The sequence below is a fragment of the Mirounga angustirostris genome, unplaced genomic scaffold (genome assembly GCF_029215605.1).
Source record: "Mirounga angustirostris isolate CCGP_5_RB_7025 unplaced genomic scaffold, mMirAng1.0.hap1 SCAF_10, whole genome shotgun sequence".
Taxonomy (NCBI): Eukaryota; Metazoa; Chordata; class Mammalia; order Carnivora; family Phocidae; genus Mirounga; species Mirounga angustirostris.
This window is the reverse complement of record NW_026991718.1, coordinates 66,043,433-66,056,497: the sequence shown is the minus strand read 5'-3', so window position 1 is coordinate 66,056,497 and position 13,065 is coordinate 66,043,433. Positions and strand designations below refer to the sequence as shown.

Below are 13,065 nucleotides of genomic sequence, written 5' to 3'. Positions count from 1 at the left end.
GCTGAGCAGGGAGCCCGATGTGGGGCTCGATCCCAGGATCCTGGGATCATGACCTGAGCTGAAGGCAGACGCTTAACCACTGAGCCAACCAGGTGTCCCCTCTTTCCAAAGTATTTTTATATTAGTTAGGGAGTGGATGTAACATCTATGAGAGATAAAGGTGGAGGAAGGTGGATTGAGTAGGGAGAGCCTGCAGACCTGCTTGCTGATCTGACACCTGTGAAAAAAGTGGCGAGGAAACAGGATTGGATGGTGAGAGCCTCAGACTTTGATGTACAGCCAGCAAAGTCTCAGCCAACCCACTGGGGAGCTCCAGAGCAAAGATCGCCTGTTAGAGAAGGCCTGCCTTAGGTAGATGTGGCTAGACCCTAGTACTGCTGTGATTATTAGTCATTGGTGGGGGCTGCTATGGGAACAGGATGACCTCAGCTAGAATACTGCTGTGGTGGGTCCCAAAGGTGCTGCAGTTGGAGGCTCTTAGCTGACTGCATTCTAACAGATGAAGGGAGATCCAAGCAACACATGTTCATGCCTCCTACATCAGTTGTGCCCCTTTTGCTAAGATTGGTTTTTGCAAGCAGTTCAGTTGTTCACAAATTCAAATCATGGATTATTGCACAGACTCCTAACTTTTCTCCTTTTGGCCAGTCCCTCATCTCTCCATGAAATACTCTTAGCAGGGGTGCCTGGGTGGCTCAGTTGGTTGGGCATCTACCTTCTGCTCAGATCATGATCCCGGAGTCCCACGATCAAGTCCTGCATTGGGCTCCCTGCTCAGTGGGGAGTCTGCTTCTCTCTCTCTGCTCCTCACCCTGCTTGTGTTCTCTCTTGCTCTTTCTGTCTCTCAAGTAAATAAATAAAATGAAAAAAAAAAAACTTTTAGCAGATTAATCTCCAAAAAGATCATTTTTATTCTGTCAGTCCTTTGCTCAAAAATATTCAGTGTCTCTCTGTTATTCACAAAATAAAGCCCGGACTCTAACCTGGTGCTGAAGGCTAACACAGGACTAGCCCCAACCTAGCATTCTGTTTTTATCTAACTTTATATCCTTCCTGGTCAGTCCATGTGGGGCCTACGTGTGATCTCTCCAACATTCTATTTATATTCACGTATTTCTTGTTGTTCTATTCCATTTGACACACCATTCTTCCTTCTATCTACTTACAGAAATGCCCAACCCGTCTTTTAAGGTCCAGTTTGTATTTCCTCTCCAACCAAAATCAGTATCTTACCCTTCCTCAGAAATCGTTCAGTATGTCTCCCACCTATTCATATTCTTCCTTATTACTCAAATTTTATTTTACTTTATTATTTTATTTTATTTTATTTTATTTTATGTAGTTTCCACGTCCAACATGGAGCTTGAACCCTGAGATTAAGGGTCACATTCTCTACCAACTGAGCCAGCCAGGAGCCCATTATTATGCAAGTTTTGATGTGAACATGTCTCTTTCCCAAGTATCCTGTTATATCCTTTGGGATAAGAGGAACACAGTGTTGGTTTTTATTCCGCAAGTACTCCACGATTGAATGAAGAGAGAGATGCATGAGAGAATAGGCAGTATAAGAAGCCACTACAGACATGCAAAAAATAAAGGAGAGACAAAAATTTAGGGTAGGGTGATATAGGAAAATACATTGGGAAGTGAAAAAATATTCCATGTGACTATTTTGTGGGAATGGATGACTTTCTTCACTTTCCTGTTTCTTAGTCAGAGACCAGAGCAGAATTCTTTATCCAAGGTACAGAGATGTTTAGGTTAATTATGAATGGGCTATGGGGGATGTGCTAATCAAAATCTCTGAAATTTATAAAAAGTTTTATATATGTATATGTGACTTTTCTGAGAATAAGATCCGTAACTTATCTGATTTTCAAAGGAGTCTGTGATCATAAAGAGAGGGTGGCTCAGGTCGTTGGGCGTCTGCCTTTGGCTCAGGTCCTGATCCCAGGGTCCTGGGATCGAGCCCCGCATCGGGCTCCCTGCTCCGTGGGAAGCCGGCTTCTCCTTCTCCCACTCCCCCTGCTTGTGTTCCCTGAGCTGTATCTCTGTCAAATAAATAAAATCTTAAATAAATAAATAAATAAATAAATAAAATAAAACCATTTGACCAGAGTTTGGGGCATTGGTAGAAGAGAGGTTGAGTAGGATTGAACGTCATTTGGAAAGCAGGAGATCATTGGTAATCTTAAAGAAAATAATTTCTGAAGAACGAAGAAAGCAGAAGCCAGATCCCCAGGAATTAAGGAGTGAGTGGGTGGTGAGGAAGTAGAAGTAGCAAATATAGATTTTACTTCCAGAAATGTATCAGTGAACGAGAAGGAGATATATGATAATTTAAGAACTAGTAGGATCAGGGAAGGTTTTTTTTGATAGGAGATACTTGAGCATATTTATAAGGAAGAGGTGAAAGGGGAGAATAGAGGAAGTAGATGGGGAAGTGTCTGGGTAGTCTGGGTTTATGTTGTAGTAGCACCTCCAAGAGAATAGTGACATAAAACATAAAAATTTATTTCTCACTAGTGTAAACTCTACTGTAGATTGCTATCCTCCATGCTGAGACCCATTGAGGCTGGTTGCTTCAGTCCTTGGGCTATATGCTCATGACCAGGGGGGAAGAGAGAGATGAAGGGGTGATGCAGAGAGGTCTTACTGCCACCACTGTGAAGTGACACCTGTTACTTCCATTCATGTTTCACTGGGCAGAACTAGTCCCCTGGTCATGCTTAATTGGGGGAGGGGGACAAAGGGGAGGGACAGGGAATGTAGAAGAAATACAAAAAGAGGGCGCCTGGGTGGCTCAGTTGTTAAGCGTCTGCCTTCGGCTCAGGTCATGATCCCAGGGTCCTGGGATCGAGCCCCACATCGGGTTCCCTGCTCAGCGGGAAGCCTGCTTCTCCCTCTCCCACTCCCCTTGCTTGTGTTCCTGCTCTCGCTATCTCTCTCTCTGTCAAATAAATAAAATCTTAAAAAAAAAAAAAATATGAGAAGAGATTTGGGGTCGCCTGGGTGGGTCAGTTGGTTAAGCATCTGCATTTGGCTCAGGTCATGATCCTGGAGTCCTGGGATCCTGCATCAGGCTCCCTGCTCAGCAGGGGAGTCTGCTTCTCCCTTTGCCCCTCACCCCGCTCGTGCTATTTCTCTCTCTCTGTCTCTCTCTCTCAAATAAATAAATAAGATCTTAAAAAAAAAAAAGAAAGAAAAGAGATTTAGTGAACATACAATTATCTTTACTATATGAAAAGGTCAAGAAAAAAGCGAAGAGCATTTTGGGAAGTTAAAAGTGGCATAGTTTTTAAATGTCCCCATATGTTCCTACAAAAACAGAGCAAATTGATTAGCAAAATCTAGGGGTGCCTGGGTGGCTCAGTCAGTTAAGTGTTTGACTCTTGATTTTGGCTCAGGTCGTGATTTCAGAGTCATGAGATTGAGCCCCACATGGGGCTCCCTGTTGGGTGCAAAGCCTGCTTAGGATTCTCTCTCTTCCTCTCCCTCTGTCCCTCCCCATTCCCCCTGCCACAGCTCTATCTCTCTTTCTTAAAACAAACAAAATCTAAAACCCGCAAACAACATTAATAACAAGTTTAGGTAGCAAGGTATGAACTTCCAAATATACCCAGGTGGGCACACATCATGAAAGCAACAAGATTCACATATGATAGGAGGTCAAGAGCGCCAAAACAAAACAAAACACCAGATCACAAAAAGATGCCCCCAAAAGGAGCCCCACCTGGTATATAAAACTAGAGAGTTCATCTAAGGGTAGCAGTTAAAATTGAGAAGCTTTGTGGGCTCAATTTTTCAGGTAAACACAAGGGAACCTGGGAAGATCAGATGGTGCTGGAATGGTCTAGGCTCTATGGGATGGTGCTAGGATGGTCTAAGCTATATGTGCTTTCACAACCAACCTGAGCTCCCTACCAGGAGCAAGCCCTACATGAGAGAGAAGCTGCTAGGACAAGACAGAAAACAGGCCACATTATAACTACCACAAATAGTATATTAATTATAAAAACTCCAAATCTCATTTAATTCCCCTATTTTCCTTACTAATTATATTCAGTAGCATTGTTTGATCTCACATGTAAGAGGACTTGTAATGAGATTACATAGCATCATCAAGATACTTCATTAATAAGATACAGTCAACACAGAGACCCTTCAAATTTGACCACAAACTCTCTCCCATTATCAAATTCCCAAGGAAAATAGAAGTCTAAAGATTAAAACCCCTTAAAAATTTAAGTCAAGAGAAATTACTGACCAAACTCAGATTCTCTTGCCCTTGAGATTTAAACTTCAGAGAAATACAATGTTCAGAACTCATCCTTTCCACTTCATGTTTCACTCAATTAGAAGAGTTTTTCAGGGGGCGCCTGGGTGGCTCATTCATTAAGTGTTTGCCTTTGGCTCAGGTCATGATCCCAGGGTCCTGGGATTGAGCCCGGTGTCGGGCTCCCCACTCAGCGGGAAGCCTGCTTCTCCCTCTCCCGCTCCCCCTGCTTGTGTTCCCTTTCTCACTGTGTCTCTCTGTCAAATAAATAAATAAAATCTTAAAAAAAAAAAAAAAAAGAAGAGTTTTTCAAGGAGTAAATAGGGTTTGAATTTTTTGTAAACCGTTGTAGCTTGGACAAAAATTGTATTAGTTTAATATCGTCTCTCATTAAGTTTCTAGATAATCAAAAAAGTTCATAAGGGGGCGCCTGGTGGCTCAGTTGGTTAAGCATCTGATTCTTGATTTTGACAAGTTATACCCCACCTCTAAGAACTTCTGCCCAGAAGTAGCACACACCTTTTACTCACATCACTTCCATTCACATTCCATTGGTCAAAGCATGTTATGTAGCCTTCTAACTACAAATGGAACACAGAAGGATTCTATTGCCTTTGAGCTGCATTTAGAACTCTATTCACCAGTACTGCTTGAGTTGTGTCTTCTGAGCTGACAATTGTAATCCTTGCCATCAGTTGCTGTAACTGCATTCAGCTAGAGAATAGCCTAAGCCAATGTTTCCCAAACTTGTCTGATCAAAATAATCACCTAGATGCTTATTATTATTTAACAACTGCATGCAAAAAAATACTGATTCCTATGTTCTATTCCTGCAGTAATGATTCAGTAGTTCTGAGATGAGGCCTAAGAATCCGTATTTTTTAAAAATACCCTCTGTTAGACAAGGAAACCTCCTTCCTAGCGTAGGTATTTATTTAATAGACTTTATTTTTTAGAGTGGTTTTAAGTTCATAGAAAAATTGAGTGGAAAGTACAGAGAAGAGTTTCTGTATATCCTCTAACCCTGCACATGTACAGCCTGCCCCGCTATCAACATCCCGCACCAGAGTGGCACTTTCCTTACAACGGATGAATCTACGTTGATGTATCATTATCACCAAAAGTCCATAGTTTACCTTAGGGTTTACTCTTGGTGTTGTACATTCTATTGGCTTAGACAAATGTATAATGACATGTATCCACAAGTATAGTATTTAGAATTATGTCACTGCTCTAAAAATTCTCTGCTCTGCCTATGCATCCCTCCTTCCCAAACTCCGGGCAACCATTTATCTTTTCACTGTCTCCATAATTTTGCCTCCTTCAGAATGTCATATAGCTGGAGTGGTATAATATGTAGCCTTTTTAAGATGGGCTTCTTTCACTTAGTATTATGCATTTAAGATTCCACCACGTCCATTGATGGCTTGATAGTTTTTTGTTTTTTTTTAGAGAGAGAGAGAAGGTGGGAGAAGGGGCAGAGGGAGAGGGAGAGAGAGAATGTTAAACAGGCTCCATGCCAAGTGTGGAGCCCCATGTGGGGCTCAATCTTACAACCCATAGTTCATGACCTGAGCTGAAATCAAGAGTCAGACACTTAACTGACTGAGCCACCCAGGCGCCCCAATAGCTTATTTCTTTTTAATGCCTAATAATATTCCACTGACTAGATGTACCACAGTTTATCCATTTACCAACAGAGATATAGCTTGCTTGCTTCTAAGTTTTGGTAAGAGTATGTTTAGTTTCATGAGAAACTACCAAATTGTCTTCCAAAATGGCTGTACCATTTTGCATGCCCACCAGCAATGAAAGAGCATTCCTATTGCTCCATATCCTTGCTGGCATTTGTCCCAAACTGTAGCTGTTAAAAGCCCATACTACTGTCAAGGTTAAAACATTCTAAAGTCCACTCATACCTCCGAATTTATATAGCTCCTCTAAATTTCCAGTTTGGGTTTTGATTTTTTAATATTTCTCAACATCTGTCGGTTGGGAGGTCTTCAGACGTCAGGGCCATACTCCCTTTCCAAACTACAGGTTTCCCCAGGCCCTCCAGAGGCCGAGCTGGCCTCCTGTACATCTTATGGCCAGTGAGAGAGTGATTGGTCCTGGCTGTGTGGACTGGCTGGCTGCCAAGAAATCTAAAGCCTGGTTAGAGAATGCTAGTTTATTCTGGACAAACTTACCTATCAAGTGAGTCATTCCACTTCCCCTAAGGTAGAGTAAGTATAAGGGCAGAGAGGCCAAGAGTTACATTCATTGGGTTCCTTCTTCATGGGAAGAAACAGAGAGTAGAGGAGAAGCTTTCTTTGTAGCAGGGTGGTCTCTGTCTTCTGGTGAAGTAGGAGACAACCTCATGTCATAAAAATATTTCAGGCAGGGCAAGATTTGGGAACTTTAGGAAAATAGAGGTGGTTTAGAGTAGCTGTTGTGGGGAATGGAATAGGGACTCAAGGAGAGATTAATTATAAAAAAAATTCCTGGGGCGCCTGGGTGGCTCAGTTGGTTAAGCATCTGCCTTCAGCTTGTGTTGTGATCCCAGAGTCCTGGAATCAAGCCCCGTGAGCCCACATTGGGCTCCCTGCTCAGTGGGGAGTCTGCTTCTTCCTCTCCCTCTGCCTCTCCTCACCCCTGCTCATGCTCGCTCTCTCAAATAAATGAATACAATCTTTTAAAAAAATTCCTAAGTGTACCTGGTGGTCTAGAAGTCCAACTAGGTCCAGGAAGTAATCAAGGTTTAAATCAAACCAGGAGCTGAGATGAAAAAAGTGAAAAGTGGAAGGGACTAGTACCAAGCAGAGTGGGAGAAAACCAAGATAACTATGGTGACCAGGCTCCACAAAGGACAAGTGAAGCCAATTGGAATACTGATACTGCTGGCTAATGTTCATCACAGATTTAATGTGTGCCAGGTTTATGTGGATTATCTCATTTAACCTTCAGAGGAAACCTGCGAGAAATTTAGGGCATAGAGGGATTAAGTAATTTGTCTCTCTCTGGTCACTCAGCTAGTGAAGGGAGGGTCATGATTTAAACCTAGGCAGACTGACTCTATAATCCATAGCCTTAACCATAGCACTACTAGGTGAGAGTTGATGGAATTTATATTACTCTGAGGACAAATACCAGGTTCAGTAGAATGGGAGAAATGATGAGCAAAGAGGTGATGGCTGGGGATGGGCATTTATTTAAAATCTGAGAAGTTGAGCAGATTCAATATCCAAGGAAGAAAGGTGGCAAGAAGTCAATCAGGCTGAGAAAATATGAGCTCAGGTCATCAAAAAGTCATGGACAGGGATGTTGAGGTTGTCAAGGGTGATGTAATTGGAGAGAAAGTGGGATGTTCCAGAAGCTATCAGGGAACATAAAAGATATCCCCAAGGCTGGTAGACAAATTTGATAGGGAAAAGAGGATGGCATAAACATTTGTCCTAAATATCAAAGGTGTATATGCAATTTATTGTAATCATTCTCTCTCTCCTTCTCTCCCTCTGGAGAGAACAACTCTCCTTTATTTCACTTAGGAAAAAGATAAGGAAAAAACAAAGACTGAAAAGACATGTGGCACTGCTAATAATCATGGCTACTTGGTGACAAAGTACAATAATGCTTTGTATTATTCCATTTTCAAATTTGTATTATGTTATCCTTCATGAATACATAGCATTTTTTGTAGTTGTCTGTCTCTATCTCTATTATCATGTTAGAGGGAAGACCTCTGCTATGCAGTTCTTAATCTCTTTTAAAGTCACATACACTTAATGCTATATTTTGTGCCTTTTTTTTTTTTGAGTCCTTCTTTTTTTTTTTTTTAAGATTTATTGATTTATTTATTTGAGAGAGAGAGAATGAGAGAGAGCAAGCACATGAGAGGGGGGAGGGTCAGAGGGAGAAGCAGACTCCCTGCCGAGCAGGGAGCCCGATGCGGGACTCGATCCAGGGACTCCAGGATCATGACCTGAGCCGAAGGCAGTCACTTAACCAACTGAGCCACCCAGGTGCCCGAGTCCTTTCTTATTTCTACTGACTGCTCTTTTCTCTTTGGAAAGTGATTTGTGTCATTTAGCACTGAGCTTTGGTACTTTTGGTACTAGATCTTTATTAGAAATATCAGATGATAATCTGGCACATTGTGACATCTAGGTATATTTTCAGCTGTTTTCTATTTATGTATCTCTTGGTGTATTTTTTTTAAAGAAAATCTAATATCTTTCTTTTCCTTCTAGGGCATTCTTCCCTTGTGGAAGATACTTTGTCAAATTCATAAACGCTTTCAAAGAATCTGATATGCATTTTAAATGGTTTCAAGGCTTTTCTGGTTTCCAGAATATCTATACCTGAAAGTTTTATACTTGAAAAGTACCTGTAGACTTTACTAATATAAAATACTCCTGAAATAGTCAAATTCCCCTTGATAGGTTAGTTGTTGAATTTAAATTTGTTTTGGATTTGTCTTTCTGTTTTCCCTGTGCCAAATACAGGCACAACACCTTGGTATGGCATTCAGGGAGTTATTTATCAGAATCTGGTTTTTCCTTCCATCCTCATTTCCTCCAGGGGCTGCCACCCTGACCCACAGTTCTGGCCTTTATCATCTGTGGCCTGGGGTATTTTAAGAGCCTCCCAGGTGGTTGGCTGCCCCCGGCACTCCATCCGCTATCATCTTTATCCAGAATGATCCTATTGAAACATGTCAGGTCATGTCATTCTTTGGCTCTTGAATGGCTTCCCATCTCTTTCAGAGTAATAGCCAAGTCTTCACAGTAGCTAAGAGTTCCCAAGTGATCTGGCCCTTCTTCCCTCTCTCACCTTGCCCTTCCCTCTCCCTCTCCTTCTGTTCCAGCTATACTAACTTTTTGCTGTTCCTTGAATATTCCAAGATGCTCCTACCTTCAAGTCTTTGCTCAAAATGTCACCTTTTCAAGGAGGCCTTCTCTGAACCCCTATTTTAAATTCACTTCCCCAGCAATATCTATTCCTTTCCCCTGCCGTTTTTTTGTTAATAAAATATTTATTATCATCTGATATATTTTAATGAATGTATTATTTATTATCTGCACTGCCATACACTCAAATATAACTTCCACGAGTAGCTTAGAGAATAGTACCAGACATGGAGAAGGCTCTGCAAGAAGAAACAAAAAAGTTGAATGAATTAACTTAGCAGTTAGCATGAGAAATGAGAAATGTTTGCTAAACAAAATGATGTTCTAGGACACTGGATAAGAATCTATGTTTACAATGGAATCTTTCAGAAGCTTATTGGAATCCCAGATGACTGGGCACAGTAGGGAATGCAAACCTTTTGGTTTGTGTGACTGACCTCCCTTTTCAGCTTCTGGGCTCCCGTGGTGAAGCTAAGGGTGGGGCTGGGGTAGTACTTATCTTCTCTTAGTTTAGCTAAACTAAATTGAGGTTGCAGGATTGCTTTTACTTGACGATATAGAAGTACGTAATACTATTTAGCTAGCTTCTCCATTCTCTAATCTGTCATAAACTTTCATTAGGAAATCTTGTGCAGCTTTTATGGAAGAATATGTATCTCCCTCTTCATTGGAGCTTCTAGCAAGTTTTATGTTGGGCTCTAAATCGCAAATGAAGCACGGTTTTATTTCAAGAAAGAAATAGAAGTTAAAAACCAAACAAATCTTTAACTCCAAGTTCTGTTTTCAGGATGCTAGACTATTCTCTGATTAATCAGTGCCTGGAATCTGCAACCACCATTGGGGTGACATAGTTTTACACTTGCAGGTGGTTTAAAGAACGCATTGGAGGGCACCACGTTGGTGTCTTTGCTGCTGCTGAGGGTGGTGGTGGTGTGTTCGAGCAACTAGACTTGAGCATGGAGGCACACAGCATCCTCAGCAAACAAGCATTCAATGTCCACTTCTTTGGAACAGGAACTCACGTGACGTTGACAGGACCAGCACGTGACGAGCCAAATATTTATGATTTCAAAACTACTTAAGATTAAATGTACAATGATTTCCTTAGGAAGGTCAGAAGGACATTTTACGTATATTGGACAGAAATAAGAGAATCAAACCCTGGCTAGAAATGTTCCAGAATGGCAAAGATCTGTTTGATCTGCTCCTCACCTGTGAAGAGAGAGTGAATGACCAGACGGTTGAAGATCTGAATTCCAGAGACAGAGATCTGCCAGCCTATGCTTGTGAGCAACGTGGACATCCAGAACCACGATGAAGAGGCCACCCTGGAGACATTCTTCATCCATGAGCTATGCCAGTGCATTCAGCACAGGGGGGATGTGCAGAATTAAATTGATGAGCTGCTGCAGGACTTGGAGGAGAGCTACATGGCCTTTGCACACAGTCGCCTGCTTCCACTGACCTGCCTAGCCTAGTGCCTGGCAGGCCATCCACCCTCCTGAACCCATCTTCTTGAGCTTCCTCTTGGTAATGCTTTTTCCTTCCTGATATTTGTTTTTCCATTTAGGTATTCTGCCAGTGGATGGTAGTAATACCCAAATAAACTGTACCTATGAAATGAGAATATCCACATAAATGCTAGATTAAAAACAATCAAATTTTTTTTCTATCTCACTCACTTTTACTTATGAGTGGGATTTTGATTATAAAGATTTTTTCTTTAACCAAAAAAGAAAACAATGGTTTATAGTACATTTCCCCTGTACATCTGTCTTTCTTTGTGGTTTCTTCTCCTCCCCCCACCCCCAAGCTTGCTGGAATGTTCAAATACCCTGAATAAAGCAGTGGACTTTATCTTGTTAGGAAAGTAAGAAAATTAAAAAATAAGGAAGCTGTTGGACTAGAAGGGTGCAGGCAATCCCCCCCAACGCCATTCTCCATTTAAACCAGCTCTGAAGATTCACCCTTCCCTACACCTTGGATACAATTTTGATCAGCTCTCAATTTCAGATAATTCTTAGATAAGAAAAAATCTAGTCCACATTAGAGGGTCCATGTTTGAGATGGTGTTGCTCTTAAAAGGGGCAGGCACCCTTTAAATCTAAGCCACTTTCCTCCTGTAGGATTGTACTTTGTCCAACTCCCACCCCACGTCCACATCGGCTCTGAGTATGGCTCCCTCTTGGGACTGCATCTCTCTCTCCTGCCCTTCCCTCCCTTGGCTCTGCCATCTGTGGCTAATGTAGCCACAGCCTTTCACTTAGAGCATTTTTTTTTTAAAGATTTTATTTATTTGACAGAGAGAGTGAGAGAGCACAAACAGGGGGAACAGTAGAGGGAGAGGGAGAAGCAGGCTTCCCGCCGAGCAGGGAGCCTGATGTGGGGCTCGATCCCAGGACGCTGGGATCATGACCTGAGCCGGAGGCAGATGCTTAACCATCTGAGCCACCCAGGCACCCCTCACTTAGAGCATTTTCAAAGTGAGACAGTTCCCATGTACCCCCAAATTTCAAGTTCTCCAAGTGATTCTCTTAAAAACCTCCTCCTCTGAGGGATAAGAACTCCCATGTTGCCTCATGCATGTGGGCTTGGGGGAAAGGAAATGCATAGCAACACAGGGAACAGACCTCACCACCTGCTTCTTCCACCTCAGTGAATTTTTCATCAACTCATATAGTCTGGAGGAGGATGATACCTTAGAACTGACAGAACTGGTTCCTCAGTGTTTTAACAATTCAGAAAAGTGCACGCCTTTAGAGCAAGGGAAGTACTTGACATCTGTTACGCAAACAATAGAGGCCTCAGCTGAACTGAGAGTCTCTGCTGCCAGTCATTTTAACAGATTTATTTGTCAGTTTGTTTGCCACACTCAACTGTCCCTCTTCATTTCACCCATAGACCCTGAAATATTATAAGAAAGTCTCTGTCTAGGTAACAGATGGTTGAACCAGAGATGGACTTCTGACCCTGGTGACCAATCCAAAAACTGATCCAAGCTGGTTCTTTCCTGAGAACTTTTTTTAAACATCTTTTAAAGATTTTATGTATTTATTTCAGGGAGGGAGGAGGGGAGGTTGGAAAAGAGAGAGAGAGAGCAGGAGCAGTGGGGAAGGGCAGAGGGAGAGGGAGAAGCAGACTCCCCACTGAGCAGGGAGCCTGCCTGGGAGCATGACCTGAGCCAAAGGCCAAAGGCCTTTCTCCACCTACTGAACCACCCAGGTGCCCCTCTCCTGAGAACTTGGACTGAGACTTAACTGAAAGTTAATTCAGAGTCAGGAGTGAGAGTTCTAATGGGCAAACTGATAGTGAGTAAGCAGAAGGAAGCACAGGGAAGTGGGAAAGCATATAGCAGAGAGGCGCAGAGAGCAGTGTCTAGTGCCTTTCCATTTCCTGGGATGCATTGTACCATACTCTCTGCATTTGTTTCTGTAAGATTCTCTTAAGTTCTTTTTTTATGGCCCCTGCTTTCACTTTAGCTGCTTGAATGAGAAATATCTGTTCCTTGCAAACAAATAAACAGACTAGCATCATAAATTTGTAAAATGTTATTTTTTTTCATTTGCCCCTTCTTTTTATTGAGTGGTTGTATTTCTCATTATTAAATTTTGAGAGTTCTTTATAAATTCTGGATTCAAATCCTTTATCAGATATATGATTTGCATATATTCTCACCTAGTTTGTGGCTTATCTTTTCATTTTCTTAAAGATGTCTTTCAAAGAGAAGTTTTGAATTTTGATGAAGCCAGATCAATCCATTTCTTTCTTTTTTTTTTTTATGAATAGCACATTTGGTGTTGTAAGCAAAGAAATCTTTGTTTAAAGTGAAGTCACAAAGATTTTCTCCTAAGCTTTCTTCTAGAAGTTTTATAGTTTTATTATATTTTACATTTAGGTCCA

General features: G+C 41.7%; 1 pseudogene; it reads left to right on the top strand.

The window, feature by feature from the left end:
- The window catches only part of LOC123851311 (RNA polymerase II subunit A C-terminal domain phosphatase SSU72-like), a 28,928-nt pseudogene extending 16,123 nt beyond the window's left edge, over positions 1-12,805 (top strand).
- The last annotated feature ends 260 nt before the right edge of the window (positions 12,806-13,065 follow it).